This window comes from Cryptomeria japonica, chromosome 8, assembly GCF_030272615.1.
Source record: "Cryptomeria japonica chromosome 8, Sugi_1.0, whole genome shotgun sequence".
In the NCBI taxonomy this organism is placed as follows: Eukaryota; Viridiplantae; Streptophyta; class Pinopsida; order Cupressales; family Cupressaceae; genus Cryptomeria; species Cryptomeria japonica.
This window is the reverse complement of record NC_081412.1, coordinates 225,868,451-225,882,606: the sequence shown is the minus strand read 5'-3', so window position 1 is coordinate 225,882,606 and position 14,156 is coordinate 225,868,451.

Sequence of the window (14,156 nt, the reverse complement as noted above, 5' to 3'; positions counted from 1 at the left end):
GGAATGAGGACTATTCTATGCATATATATACATGATATACATGAGTTATCATACATCATACCGACCCCAAGGAAATTGAAGCCACCTCATGCTTTGTGTTTTGTGATCATTATCCTTGGGTTTATTCCTCGATTGGGGGATAAATCCTTGCAATAACGTGCTCCCTCTATTTATCTCTCTTTGATGTATCCTACCTTAAAGCAACCACTCTTGCTAATGCATGCACGATCACTTTAACATGGGGGCATACACTCTGCTCATATTTTCCTTCTTGATACTTAAAGTTAGTGAAATTGGCTTTGCTTTGTAATTTTTAGTATCCCTTCTTTTCATGACTCATAGTGAGGGGAACTTTACTACTTGTAGTCATGGTTCTTTCCCAGCTGATCTTCCCTTTTACTTTGTGAATCAAAGTTGTAAGAGCCTTAGTCCACTAGGAGTTTGGTGTATCTTGCCTCCTTGACGCGGTGAAAGTCTTTCAATCTTGTCTCCTTGTACTTTACTGGTAGTATTGGCGTACACTTTTACTCTTGGTAAAGTGAGGCTAAATGTAGCATCATAAAATTGTGACCCTTGCAATTTTTCACCATATTTGAGTCTTTGCATTAGCGGATGAATCCCTAAGCCTGATCGAAGACCCAAAACATGCTCATGTCATCAAAAACTTGCATTTTTCATCATTTTTTACTACTTTTTGTTGTTTCCTATCATAAATCAGGGTAGGATAGGGGAGTGGTGCCCTTGTCCTAGCCCTATTTTGGGCCCCCTTTGGTGCCCCCTTGCACTGGGCTTGTCAATTGTTGAGCGGGAAAATTTTCTCTATGTCGACCTAAGATGGGAAATTACCTAAACACCCCTAATTGGCAAGTATATAAGGAGCACATCCCCTCCTATTTGCACAAGTGGATGACAAGTTGATGATAAGTGAAGTTGACCATAAGCATAAGAAGAAATTACAAGGTGACATTATCATCATCAAGCACTCAAGCATTCATTGAAGTATTGAGCATTTCAAGTCTCCTTTCAAGGCTAGGTGTTGCATTCAAGTCAAGGATTCAACCATTGAAAAGTATATTTCTATCAACATTCAAGACATCCTATTTCACATATCCATTCAAGCAAATTCATGTACAAAGGTATCAACATTTCAATTGCATCCCCTTCTTGAAGTGAATTTTACTTCAGAATTTTCCTTTCATTTACTTGTAGCATTTTACAACCACTTGGTTAATTCCAAAATGGGGTTTGACCTGAAGGCAAACCCCCAATCCCAACAACATTTTCCTCTCTTTTTTGTGTGTAGGTTGCAGTTGTGCGGCTGTAATTGCAGATTTAGGCTTCATTTTCAGAGACGAAAAAACCCTTTTCGACACACAAATTTTTTGGACGATTATCCATAACTTACACATGGTCCCTACAACTTTTGCTCAAATTTCCAAGGAAGCTCCATCTTGACATTCTACTACTGATTCTAGGTGCACTGCTTCATCCCACATCTCTATCTCAAGATATAATCGTTTCTTTGTCATTTCTTGCACTTAGTCTCAATTTTGCTTAATTCAACTAGTCTATTACAAAAGAGGGTTAATTTACTTTCCTAATACTTTCCAAATTCACTGTAATTCACTTAGTATTCAATCTCTTACCATTGGGCATTAGATTTAGTGAATTCAATCCCTCTTTTGAATGTAATTTGTCAAAAATTGAAGGGAATCCTTTGTGAAACTTGTTGTTCGCATTTTTGATGATGATGTTGTGATTGTCATTGATGGACACACACTTGCTTTGAGATCACTTTTTGTATGTATGAGTTATGCTCAACTGGTATTTGTTTCAGCTGGTATTATTATGTATTATAGTCTTTACACTATCAGTGTTTTGCAGAAAGTGTTTATCGATCTCAAGCGATATGAAGACCCAAAGCGATATGAAGACCTCAAGCGGTTTGAGGATCTCAACTAGAATGAAGGAACTAAAGAAGAAGTAATCATTTTCCTAGTCTTCATCTTTGACAGTCAGTAATTGGTAAAATGTATGAACTGGTATTCTTGTGATGAGTTACCATCCACCGACACTTTGGCGGTGATTTTGTGTCGTGTTACCAAATGTGTCTAGATGCATTGAACCTAGGAACTTGCAATGTAATCCTATTGGACCGACATGAAATCAAATTCCTTGTTAAGGACATCATGTCTAGGGTTTTAGGAGTCGTTAGGGTTTTAGGTGGCTGATGAGGTTTTTGTATGTGTGATCACATAAGAAGATTAGGTCTATGTGAAGAAATAGAGTGTGGAGAGTTTGAAGACTGAAGTAATGCTCAAATGCATTAACAATGAGCTATCAAGGATCTAACCAAGTATATTGTGCTAGTATTTAGATCACTCACTTGTTGATTACTCACATCTTCGACAAGTCTAAAACCCTTAACCGCGTAGGCCTAGAAAAGCCTTTGTAAATCCTCTAACAAGGTGGTTCACAACTGTGGATCTGAAATCCTCTCACAAGGTAGTCTTTAATTGGATTTATCTCCTAACAGGATCTATTCTGGTGAAGAACATTGTATGACCTTAACCGATCTGTTTACTATTCTGCAGATAGTTACTTGTGAGTTTCATCTCACCGTGGTTTTTCCCATTTGGGTTTCCACGTCAAAATCTCTTGTGTTATGGTGATTGTGCTCCTGTGGGTGAATGCCTTATTTGTTGTTTGGTTTGCACTTGTCTTAACTGGTTTGTTAGTAAAACTATTATACCAGTTTACTGTTAAACTGTTTAAGTGTTTGAGTTCAGTATTTTTGGTATACTAATTCACCCCCCCCCCCTCTTAGTATTCATCAATTGGTATCAGAGCCAACCTTTCTATAAGTTTAACCACTTGGAAGGAGATATGGGGGAATACACTGTGAGGGAGCTTACTCATCATCTCACTTAGACTGAGAAAGCCTTTGATGAACTCAAAGTCAAATATAAAGCCTCTCTAGAAAAGAGAAGAGAACATGCTAAGAAACTGATGGAGCTTACTGAAAATAGTTCTTCTAATGAAGCAAACATGGAAGCCCTAGTTGAAGAAGTTGAAAAACTAAATGAATCTAATGCTAACCTAAGAAGGGAACTGGAAGGACTGACTATCAGAATGTGTCAAGAGCTTGAGAACCGGAGGAAAGATGAAGATCTGGTAAAAGACAAAGATCATGAGATCTCCAAGCTGAAGCAAGAAATCAGTGCACTTACTGCTCATCTCCAAGAGAGTAAAGTGGAAAAAGAAGAAATGCAAGGTGAACTAAACATGGATATTTCTGAGAATGCAACCTTGAAGGAATCCAATGCTGCTATTTCCAAAGAACTCACTAAGTCAAAGGAAATACTTGCCAAATTCAATAAGAGTACTGTTAAGCTAGAACAAAAGCTTGAATCAGCAAAACCGGTAAAGAATACCACTGGAATTGGTTTTTCTGGTTATGAGGAAGGTGAGACCTCTGGAACAAAAGATGGAGCATCAAAGAAGCAACCGACACCAAAGGATAAAGGTAAGAAAATTTTCAAACATGTTTGCTTTAATTGTCTCAAGGAAGGACACACTGCCAATGTATGTAGAAGTAAGGCTTACAATAATTTTTCCTACTTTCTAAACAATAAGCCTAGATCCAATAGATTCAATGGTAGTTGTTATGCATGCAACAAGTTTGGGCATTATGAATTTGAATGCAGATCTGTTATACACAACACTGGAAGATATCCTCAAAGGAGTCATGGAGTTTTTCCTGAATCCTCTGTGAATCACAATCCAAACAGGTATAATGCCTATGACCATCACTCAGGTGGTGGTGGCTATCAAGCGGCAACCGGTTGGAGAGAAACCTATTTGATCTGTCATGATAGTGGTCACACTATTGCAACATGCAGAAGGAAGAATGGAAACATGAACAATGGACCATGGAGAGCACCTGGAATGGTGTGCTATCATTGCAACAAACCGGGTCACACAACCAGAGTCTGCAGGATGAGAAAAAACATATCGGATGATATACCGATCACTCTGGAAGGAAAGATTGATGTTGAAACTGTTCAAACAGATATGAAGAAAACCGAGAAAAAGAAACCAGAAGAAGTGTCACAAGAAGAACAAGATTCTGCACCTAGTGTGGAAATCTTTGAACCGACAAACTAAACTTCAAAAAAGCTTAGGGGGGGCAAATCAGTGAAATATTTCGAACCCCCGGTTTATACCAGTAAAAGACCTTAACTGATATGTGATACCTGTCAATTGGCAAAAGACTGGAAACAGTAGAAAGGAAAATTAGGGTTTATGCCCTAACGATGGTGCATTTATTATGGTAGGTGAAGAATTCATTTAAATGGGATTTTCAAGTCATTTTCACTTATCAGTTTGCGAGCAAAGAAATTTTCACGTGCAGAGCGACAAAAGGAGATTTGTCTTGTGATTCAGAGAGATTTCAAAACTTTGAAGAAGAATTCGGAGATAATATCAATCAGCCAAGTGAAGAACACAAAGCAGTAATCCAACAATCGAAGTAGTGTGTGGTGAAGCTGAAGTTGCAAACCCTAAATTGTGGATTTCTAAAGGTATTTATCGAAATTCTTGTTTATCCATTTATCATGGCTTCTGCATCTCACTCCAATTCTAGTGCACATGTTGATTCAGTAGATTTCATCCAACGGAAGGTGAAATACAATGCACTATCCCAAATACCTGCTGGAGTTATAGTAGAAGGTGATATTTCAGGGTATATTGATTGTAAATTCTAAGACCTAGGATCACTTGTGATTCATTCCCAGCTAGGTCTATTTTATGGGGATGATAAGAATATCAAACCCAAATATGGCATCCTGGAAAAGAAGAAGCTTCACAATGCGGTGTATTTTCTTGAAGAGTTTACAAAAGATCACATTCGCATCATTCTAAGCAGAGTTCATGGCGATAAAATGTATCTTGAGAGAACACATGACATAACACCTGAAGCTATTCATGCCATCACCAGTTTCTACAACATTGGTGAGGTGCCAGCCGTAAGGAAAGTCATCAAGACATAAATGACCAAGCTCACTGGTTCTGTGAGCGACCAACAGGGAATGACCATCAATACCATCAAGGACGATCTGGTCAAGTATGCTTGTATGGTGATAGGTTACCGAACGTTCTACGCTAGTAGAATTAACTCTGTCTCTGCTACAGCGGTAAATGCTGCCTACCGAATGATCATTTTTTTTTGCCATTTTTTGTTGATGAAAACTGACATTGTAATAAAACCCTAAAAAGGCCGACTTTGTTTGTTGCCCTAAACATGCATGTTATAAGCGCCTAGGATGCTTAAGGCATTGTAAGGTTGATGTAATATTTGTGCTAGATAATAAGAAAGATTGGACGGCTATGTATGGTGGACGTAACCCATTATGGGTGAACCACGTTAAATCTCTGTGTTATCTGTGTCTTGTTTTATTTCTTTATCTTTTGTATTTAAATCTGCATATAATTGTTAGTTCATATTTGCTTCAGATCTGCTTGAAACCCTAACAACTGAGGCTGTCTCTGCTGGTGTTTTCTAAAATGTGATTTGAATCTGCTTCCTCATTATCCTATAACACCACCCATATTTCTCCTTCTTCCAGGTTATTGCTTATTTGATCCTCCTGATTGGTATCTTGTTGCTCTCTATTGTCTTTGCCTGTTTGATCCATTTTACCTTCATCAATCAAAGGTATTTCTGGGTTTTTCACATTAACATCCATTTGTTTCTCTATCGTGTTAGGGATGATGACACTCTGGGCCTCTTCAACTCTTTTCTCTTTTTCAGAGCCCTCGGGTTGCTTAACAGGGTTGTTTGCTTTCCATTGCATTGCCTTTTATTTCTTTTCTTTTTCTTTGACAACCTGAAGAGGGGATTTCCTTGTTGTATGTCCCACATTTTTGCAGTGAAAGCAAGCAAAAGGGACACTTTCATATTCTAAAGGTTGGTTCCATCTTCCCAATTTAGAGTTGATTTAAATGGATAAGGGCATATCTATGCCTTCCGTAACTCCCACACAGATCCTAGCAAAGGTAAGTCTTCTTCTAGTCATTGTTATAGGGTCCATTGAGAGGAGTTCACTAAAAGAGCTAGCAATTCCTTTAAACACATATTCCACCCAGAATTCTAAGGGCTCGCCCGACAGTCTAACCTAGACAGGAGCCTGAACAAAGAAGGATTCATTTAGGTCCATCTTAGGCACCCATTTTTGCAAAGCTAGCATTTCTTTACCAATTAGCCAAGGGCCATCATAGAGCACTCTTGACATATCTTCCTTGCAAGAGAAGGCCAAAGATAGCGCCCCTTTGGACATAGTGGTGATCTCAAATTGAGCTTTAAGCGCCCATTTGCATTTAGCAAAAGCCCTGACAATATCAATATTTGGCCTAGGGCCCAAAAGTTTTCCAGCCAGTGTCATTTCCATAAGGTTAATGTTATGATTAATAACAGGGTCTGGAATATCAATAGCGAATCTTCTCTTTTCTAGGTTTGAGATATTATGAACTGGAGGGAGTGAGGACTTTCCACTTGGTTTGACACCGAATAGAGAAGTCCAAGACCGACCGCTATCCCTTTGAACAGATTTCTGCCTCGGAGTGTCTTCAACATGTGAATCACCATTCTCTCCATCAGGATCGATAGGCTTGTCGCCAGATTGTGGGTCCCCATCCGTCAGGTCCTTTCCACTTGGCTTAGAAGAATCTGGGCATTCCCAGGAATTGTCCTTTCCATTCTCGCTCTGGTTTGCCTGTCCATTACAGGGTTTCCTGCCCTACCTTGAATTCAAATGAAGCGCTTCTCGCTTCTCCCACTTCACGCGCTCCATTTTTTTGTCAATATGTGAGATTTTTTTATATAATGTTAATATCGACAAAGTTGTTAGTTATGTTAATTTATATGATTATGTATTATTCAAATCACAAATAATATCAAGTGTACTTTTAATAGTATCATGTATGAAGGCCTTATATTCACTAAGATTTTTGTGTTAATAGTGTTGTTGATATTGATACACTCAATTTTTTTGAATCATTTACTTCAATAGGAAGTTTTTATAACTAGGAAATTATTGTGGATTTAAGGAAGGACGAGTTATCAAGAGGATAATCATTATTTAATTTGTTCAAATCATTTAAATAATTCTCACATGTTCTACATCTTTTCATAAGATTTTGCTAATGAATTTTAGGTCTATATCAATTTGATAATTAGATATTTTATTCCAAAATCCTTCGATATGAACCACTTAACTTTTATTGAAAATTGCTTGATAATGCTAGCACTTCAAAATGCTTATACTAAATAGATTATAATTATTTTGTTACCCCTTTTCACTGAGACAAATTTGTGGGATGGTATAATTACTAACAATATGACATTGAATATTCACTGGTTAAAAAACAATAAGAAATGGAGGGAGCGAGAAAAAGACGAATTTGAACTCCAGGTGATGGTGATGGTGGAGGTCAAGTTCAAGAGTTGGTGTGGGCATTGTGGAGGATCTTCTATCCTCTGTAGGTCATCCCACCTTCCTTGAGTGAAGGCCATTTTGATTTGTTGTTCTATTTTGGTTGCCCATGCCGAGAGAGTGTTTTCCTAGTGACAAGAGCTTCTTTTCTCATGTTTAGTTGTTTTTCTAGCAGGCTTGCATTGTCTTGTTTTGCTTGTGCTGATCTTCCATAGGCACTAGTTTGTTTGCAAGTATCCAATATTTAAAATTGCTCAGTGTAGCTCCCTTTTGGCCAAAATATGGAACGATTATGTTGAAATGATTTTAATTAGAGTTGTTATGGTTGTTAAGAAAGGCAATTTTGGTGTTGTTTACTTTGTGACCTTGTTTTCTGTGAGTTTTTGGGCTTTGAGCCTTTTTTTTGTTTTTGCTAGTTTTGCTAGATGACCTTGTTAGGCTGTTTTCTAGTGCTCTAAACTTGTTTCACTTCTTGGGGTTTCTATCTAGGTGGGATGTCCTAGATTCATTCCTAAGAATTTTAACCACAAATTTGGGCACTTTCCCCTTCATTATTCCTGACTCGTGTTTTGTTCTAGTGTTGGATTTAGTTTTTGGATTTCATCACTGGCTAAATAGGTCATAATTGATGTTTTCTCTCTAGCTTCATCTAGTACGTCTTCAAATAGTTTGTGGAATGGTGTGGTTCTCTCTATGTTCCTCATCATGTTTACTATGGGGTTGCAACTTTTGGTCCTCTTCTCTTCTTCAAGGGTCCTCTCTCCTTCTTGTTTCTTCTCTCTATGCCTAGACGATGTGGCAGTCCTTGTTTCTCAGTGATGTCTGGTTCACCTACTGTTGGTTCTCTCCTTCCCTATTTGGGTCTCTTAAGATTTTGGCTTGTGGATTTGGTGAGCATAGGGGACGTGGCCCTTGTGTCTTTCACTAGGTTCTAATAGGAGGCCTCTATTTATCTTCCTATTAGTGGGTCATTCTCAATTCTTATTTATTGTGTTTTCTACTTTGATCTTCTTGTTGGAGAGGTGGTTTTTGTTGCACCTAAATTCCTATATTCTAAGGGTATTGTTTCTATGCTACTTATGCTTGCTCCTCTTATAGAGGTCATGTTATTTTTAGGTTTGGTTTGAATGTATTATTTAAACTTTTAGGTTTTTAGTCTTCCACTTTGTTAAATAAGTTTTTTGGGCTTATATCCTAATGGGTATTATGTTTTCCACTGAATTTCTTGTTGTTGTCAATCCTATGGAGGTGGGTTCTACAAAGGTCTTTCTCCTTATTACTTTCTTGGTTGGTTTTGGGGATTCTATAGTTTTTTATGTTGTTGATGAACTTATTAAGATGGTTTGAAACAACATGGGTTTATAGTCTTCACTATCTTTGAATGGAGGTTCTATTGATAGTGTACTCTGATGTTGTTTTATCTTAGGCTTGTTCTTGTGTAGATGAAGGTCCTATAGAGGTGGATTTATATATTTTTTCACTATTTAGGTGTCTTTTCATCTTGGACAGATTGGTTTTCTTCAATTTCTTCTACTTTCTAGGCTTTTACTTCAATTCTCCTCTTCTCCTAGGTTATAGCTAGGTTTCTCTTCTACTATTTTTGAGCTCTCTATTGTACCATTCCTTGCTTATGAAAATATTTTTTCTTTTGGCAAAAAGCTTTGGGGTGCCTTTTGAATCCTCTCTAGTTTTGATAGTTTTAGTCCTTTCTTTAGTTAATGATTTATGAGTTCAAAGTGTTCTCATTCTAAGAATGTTCAAGGGTTCCTTTCAAAACCCTTTGTCTTATTTTATTGTGTTAACCATCTCCTTATCTTTATTCTTCATATTTTAAGGTTTTTGTAGTATAAGACTTTGGGCTCCCTTTGAAAACGGACTTGTTTATAATGATTGATTAAGGGTTGTGTCCCTTGTGGCCTCTTAGGTAATTTAATGTTCTTTGCTAGTGTTTGGCTCCTATGATTTTTTGGTTGTCTCCTCTGTGTTGCCTTACAGTACACCAATATGTAAAAGGGTTTGAGCCCATTATGGTAATTTTCCTAATCAGGACAAAATAACATTGAATTTAGAATGTAAGCAAGTATGATATTACAAACAATTATTTATGGTTCCTATTAGTTATATATCTAATTTATTTATAAAAATATATATAATTATAAAAAATATATGTTTGAATTATATCATTTTGTAACAAATGGATCATTCATGTGCTTGGAGAGATAAGTTTAATTATTTTTTAACTAGAAATATTTATCATTTTAGAGCAAGATGTGGCAAGTGGTCCTGAATAAATAATTAACACTAACCATATTAAATAGCTAAGTATCACATCTAAAGGTAAAATATGGGTGACTACTATAATAAATCCATATTATTGGTGAGGCATGAGCACATCAGTCAAGCACTATCAACCCTTTTCTTTTTAAGGTTACATCAATTTTGTTTGATTTCTTTATGATTATTCAAAATTAGTATATGAGATACTTTTTTATGGAGTCTGATAAAAATAAAAATAAAATAGATGAGGTTTGAGGGAGACAAAATTAAACCCATCTAATACATACACCATATGCATCCCACATCTATCATCTTGTTCCTCTAGAATTCATAATATTATAACTAGAAAACATGCCCACCTCCCAGGTTTGTTATTTATTTTGGTTTGGAATTGATGTGAAAAATTGTGATTGAATTTAAGTTTTATTAGAAGCAATGAATTTCAAAGAGTTTTTAATTTTATTTGAACATAAAATTAATTTATAAGTATAAGTAAAAGGGTGAAAGAATATATACAATATAAATAAATTATTTAACGATTATATATCTCCAAAAAATTTAACAAATGTGATAATATGGCTATAAGATTATGATTGGTATTAGGTTTGTTTAATCATATCCTTATTTTTTATTCTTTATATATCAATATTTATATAGATATAAATAGTTTAAAGCATAATTAGAGTATCACACTAAAATATAATTAGAGTACCACACTTGTATCGAGTGCAATATCTAAAGTAAATAATTTTGGACAATGTGACACCTCCATACATTCATTGTTATGGTATGCTCAAACCAATAAAACTAGGTGTATTTGACACCCAATACCTATAACCACTTAACACACACATCAAGCATGCCTACGTAACATACATAACAGTAGTGAAAGCATTGAATAATCACCCAATAGGGGTCTAACCACAGGGGCTTCTCTTAGTGGACCTGGGTTATATCATGTGCATCCATGACATACTAAATAATTCCCCTATTCTCAAAAAATATTTCCCTAAAATCCTTTTTTGTCACCCCCTCTCAATACACTACCTAAATTAAAATCCCCCCTATTTTTGCCATATAATTGTATTTTTTCATAGCTCGAATTAAAAGCCCCCCTATTTTCATTAATAGGCAATATATTGTACCCTCATTTTTGGGATATTAAACCTCCCAATAGGAATGCATATGATATAATATTGCCTAGCGAGTGAAGCCCCCTATGAGTCTAACATCATATCAAAACTCATTGAATTCAAATAGTACAATCATAGTAGTATTTGATTAAAACAATATTATTTGTGCACTTAACCATGAACTGAAGTATGACAATCATATTTGAAGCAATCCCATATCACATGCACACATTTTATGAAATATATCAGTAATGAATCACATCAAAAAATAGCATTATAATGCAAACATTTAACATCACAACTATCGACACCTAAAATTGTTCTATGATTAAATTAATATTTACTATTTATTTGATTAGTGTTATCCTAATGTCTTCTACTAATTAAGTATTTTTTTTAGTTAATTAATTCACTAAACCTCTTCTTTCTAATTTAAATAAATACTTTTTTGTATTTAATTAATTCACTTACCTTTTTTCCCTTTTGAATCTTAACCCTTCAACTAGTTTATATGGATCACAATATAAATTTGTAGGCATGTGACATGTCTCTATCATCTCTTCATTCACTTTGTGCTTTCTAAAAATTAAAATATACACCTCTTAATCTCATCTCTTCATCTTTACCCTCAAATCCTATTGACTCTCTTTCATGTATGAAATCTTGGCCATTCATCTTCCCACCTCTTAATCCAAACCCTCCATTTTTAGGATGATCTCTATAAAATATTTTTTCTCCTCTCATTTTACATAGATCATATCTTGAGAATACTTACACTTTACAAAAATCACTCCAGCAATACATTGTCACCTCTTTAGCCATACATAATCACAACCTCATCCATTCTTCCTTGAAATCTTATGCAAGTGCATACAAATCTTAGAGAACTCATTACCAAATACAAGTTCATGGAAGATAGGAGAATAATGGAGACAGTCGTCTCTTGCATGTGAAGGTATAGTTGTAGTTATTTTATGTTATTTGATGCATTTGTAGATATCTATTGATGTTATGTTGAATTAGTTTGTAGATCTAGGTTAGTGGTTGGCTTAGCTAGGGTTTTCAAATAGGTTCAAATTTAGCATAAACATTTTAGCATGCCCAATGGCAGTCTTGTCCCTTTATTCTAATCAGTCCTTGGTGTTTTATAGCGTTTTTAAATGTTGTAGGTCAAACATGTGAAAACTATATTTTCTTTATGTTTTGGTAAGTTATTGATGTGTTTTTGGTTTATCTTTCAACATATTTGTTAGCTAATCCTATATTTTTATTTTCTACATTTAGTTTTTATTTGTGGTTGTCTATGGTTTGCATTCTGTTTTGACATATTTGTCAGTCTCTTCTATGCATCTACATGATATTTCTATTTTTTTGTTAGATAGGATCGACGTATCTATTTGATAGCTCATTTTGAAATATTTGTTTCTTTTTGCACATATACTTAATCTTGTTGTGTATATATAGTTTATTTTTGTGTATTTGTCAGGGGATTAACACATTTGTGCAAGGTTTTGACTTTGAATTATTTTAAGTATTTAAATGTATTTGATAGGTCTACAGTATATTTGTTGGTTTTCATTGTGTATCTATTGGATTTTAATGCATTCTTTTGGTTCATTTCTATGTATTTATTAAGTTTTGTCATGTATTTGTATTTATTTTTTATTAAGAGAAACAGGTTTTACAAGGACCCAAAACCCAAATCCAGCACACAATAAAGCATGGAAAACATAGTCTAACCAGCTCCAAAAATAGGGGAACACCTCAAAACAGAAAACCACCAAAAAATAGATCTAAAACAGGATGCAAGAACAAAAGACTAAGAAAGAGCTCTCATAAGCTCAACATTTTTCTGGATAGATTTGTTTTTAATCTGTTGAAGTTCTTCCATAATAAACCTCAAGCTACCAGTCACCTGATGTTTGTTCCTAGTCCTGGTACATGGTCCCATGGACGCTTGCACCAACTAGTTCATCCTAGTCAAGTTAGTATTGGGGATGTTTCATATCTAACCATATGCTCCTTCTCCAAGGTAATTTCCTCATTGACTCTCTTAAGGCCCTCGGTGCTGTTGTGCATGGATTCCTTACTGACCTCTACCAAACCCTTAAGTTTGCTCTTCAATTTTTGAATCTCTTTCTCCATCCTGTCAATTTTCACCTCATGCTCAATCTTCATAATCTTGATGTCTTTCACAATTTGTTGGGAGAGCTTCAAGAGTTCCTCAGTCTTATCTAACACTAGAGTCTTAGTGAAGGTGGCTATGAGATATTTAATCCCCTGTTTCAAAATATTGATTTCCCCAAAGAACCATTGGCAGGGGTTTTCTTCTTAGCAGCCCATTGTGGAGGTTTTTTTTGGTTGTTGCTAGTACAATGGGTGGTATTTTTCAGGGGACCCTCATTATCTAAGGGTTTATATTCTAAATCATCTGACACCTAGATATCATTCCAATCCATAGCTTTCCCACCCTCTACATCATCAAACTCCATATCAGACACATCATGCACCTCATGGCTAGCTAAAGACTTAGGGTTTTTCATGGAGGGTGAAGATTTGACCAAGTGTGGGCCTTCTTATACTCCATGATTAAGAGTATTAAACCCTCATGAAGAATCGAGTTATCCTCATTCTTAGCATTCTTTCTAATGGATAAATCCATGGACAATAACAAGTAAAACAGAATAGAAATTCTCTTGTCATGTATAAAATGGTTTAGAATAGTGAAATGGTAACAAAAAATACTAGCAAAGTGCTCATCAAGGGTAATGTACCTCATGATAAACTCTGACATGCCCGCCTAGAGACTCTGAAGGTCCAACCCGTTGTAGCCACCATCTGGATTCTTCTTAACCCTACTCCTTTCACTCTGTTTGTTGTAGATAATAGAGGGCTTCTTTAAAATTCTTCCATTCACTAAAAAAAAATTTGCCCTCCATGTTGAGCCCACTAATCTCGGCAATAAATGGTTCATTGATTCTGAATTCTTCTTCCTACACACACAATACCCCATTATCCCAGCAAGACATACAAGGGTTTGTGAGATGGTGTTCATGGCCATGAAGTTTTTGGACATAGGGCTCCATACTCCCATCCTTAATCTCCCTCCAAGCCTCCTCATTCTTCTTCCAGAGCTTGCATGAAGACTTCTCCAATTTGTTTTCGTCTCCGCCCATTATGGTATTGTTTCTATAATTTTTTTGGCTAACACTAAAACCAAACTTCAAACTGCCTCTAAACAAGTAGAGCCACT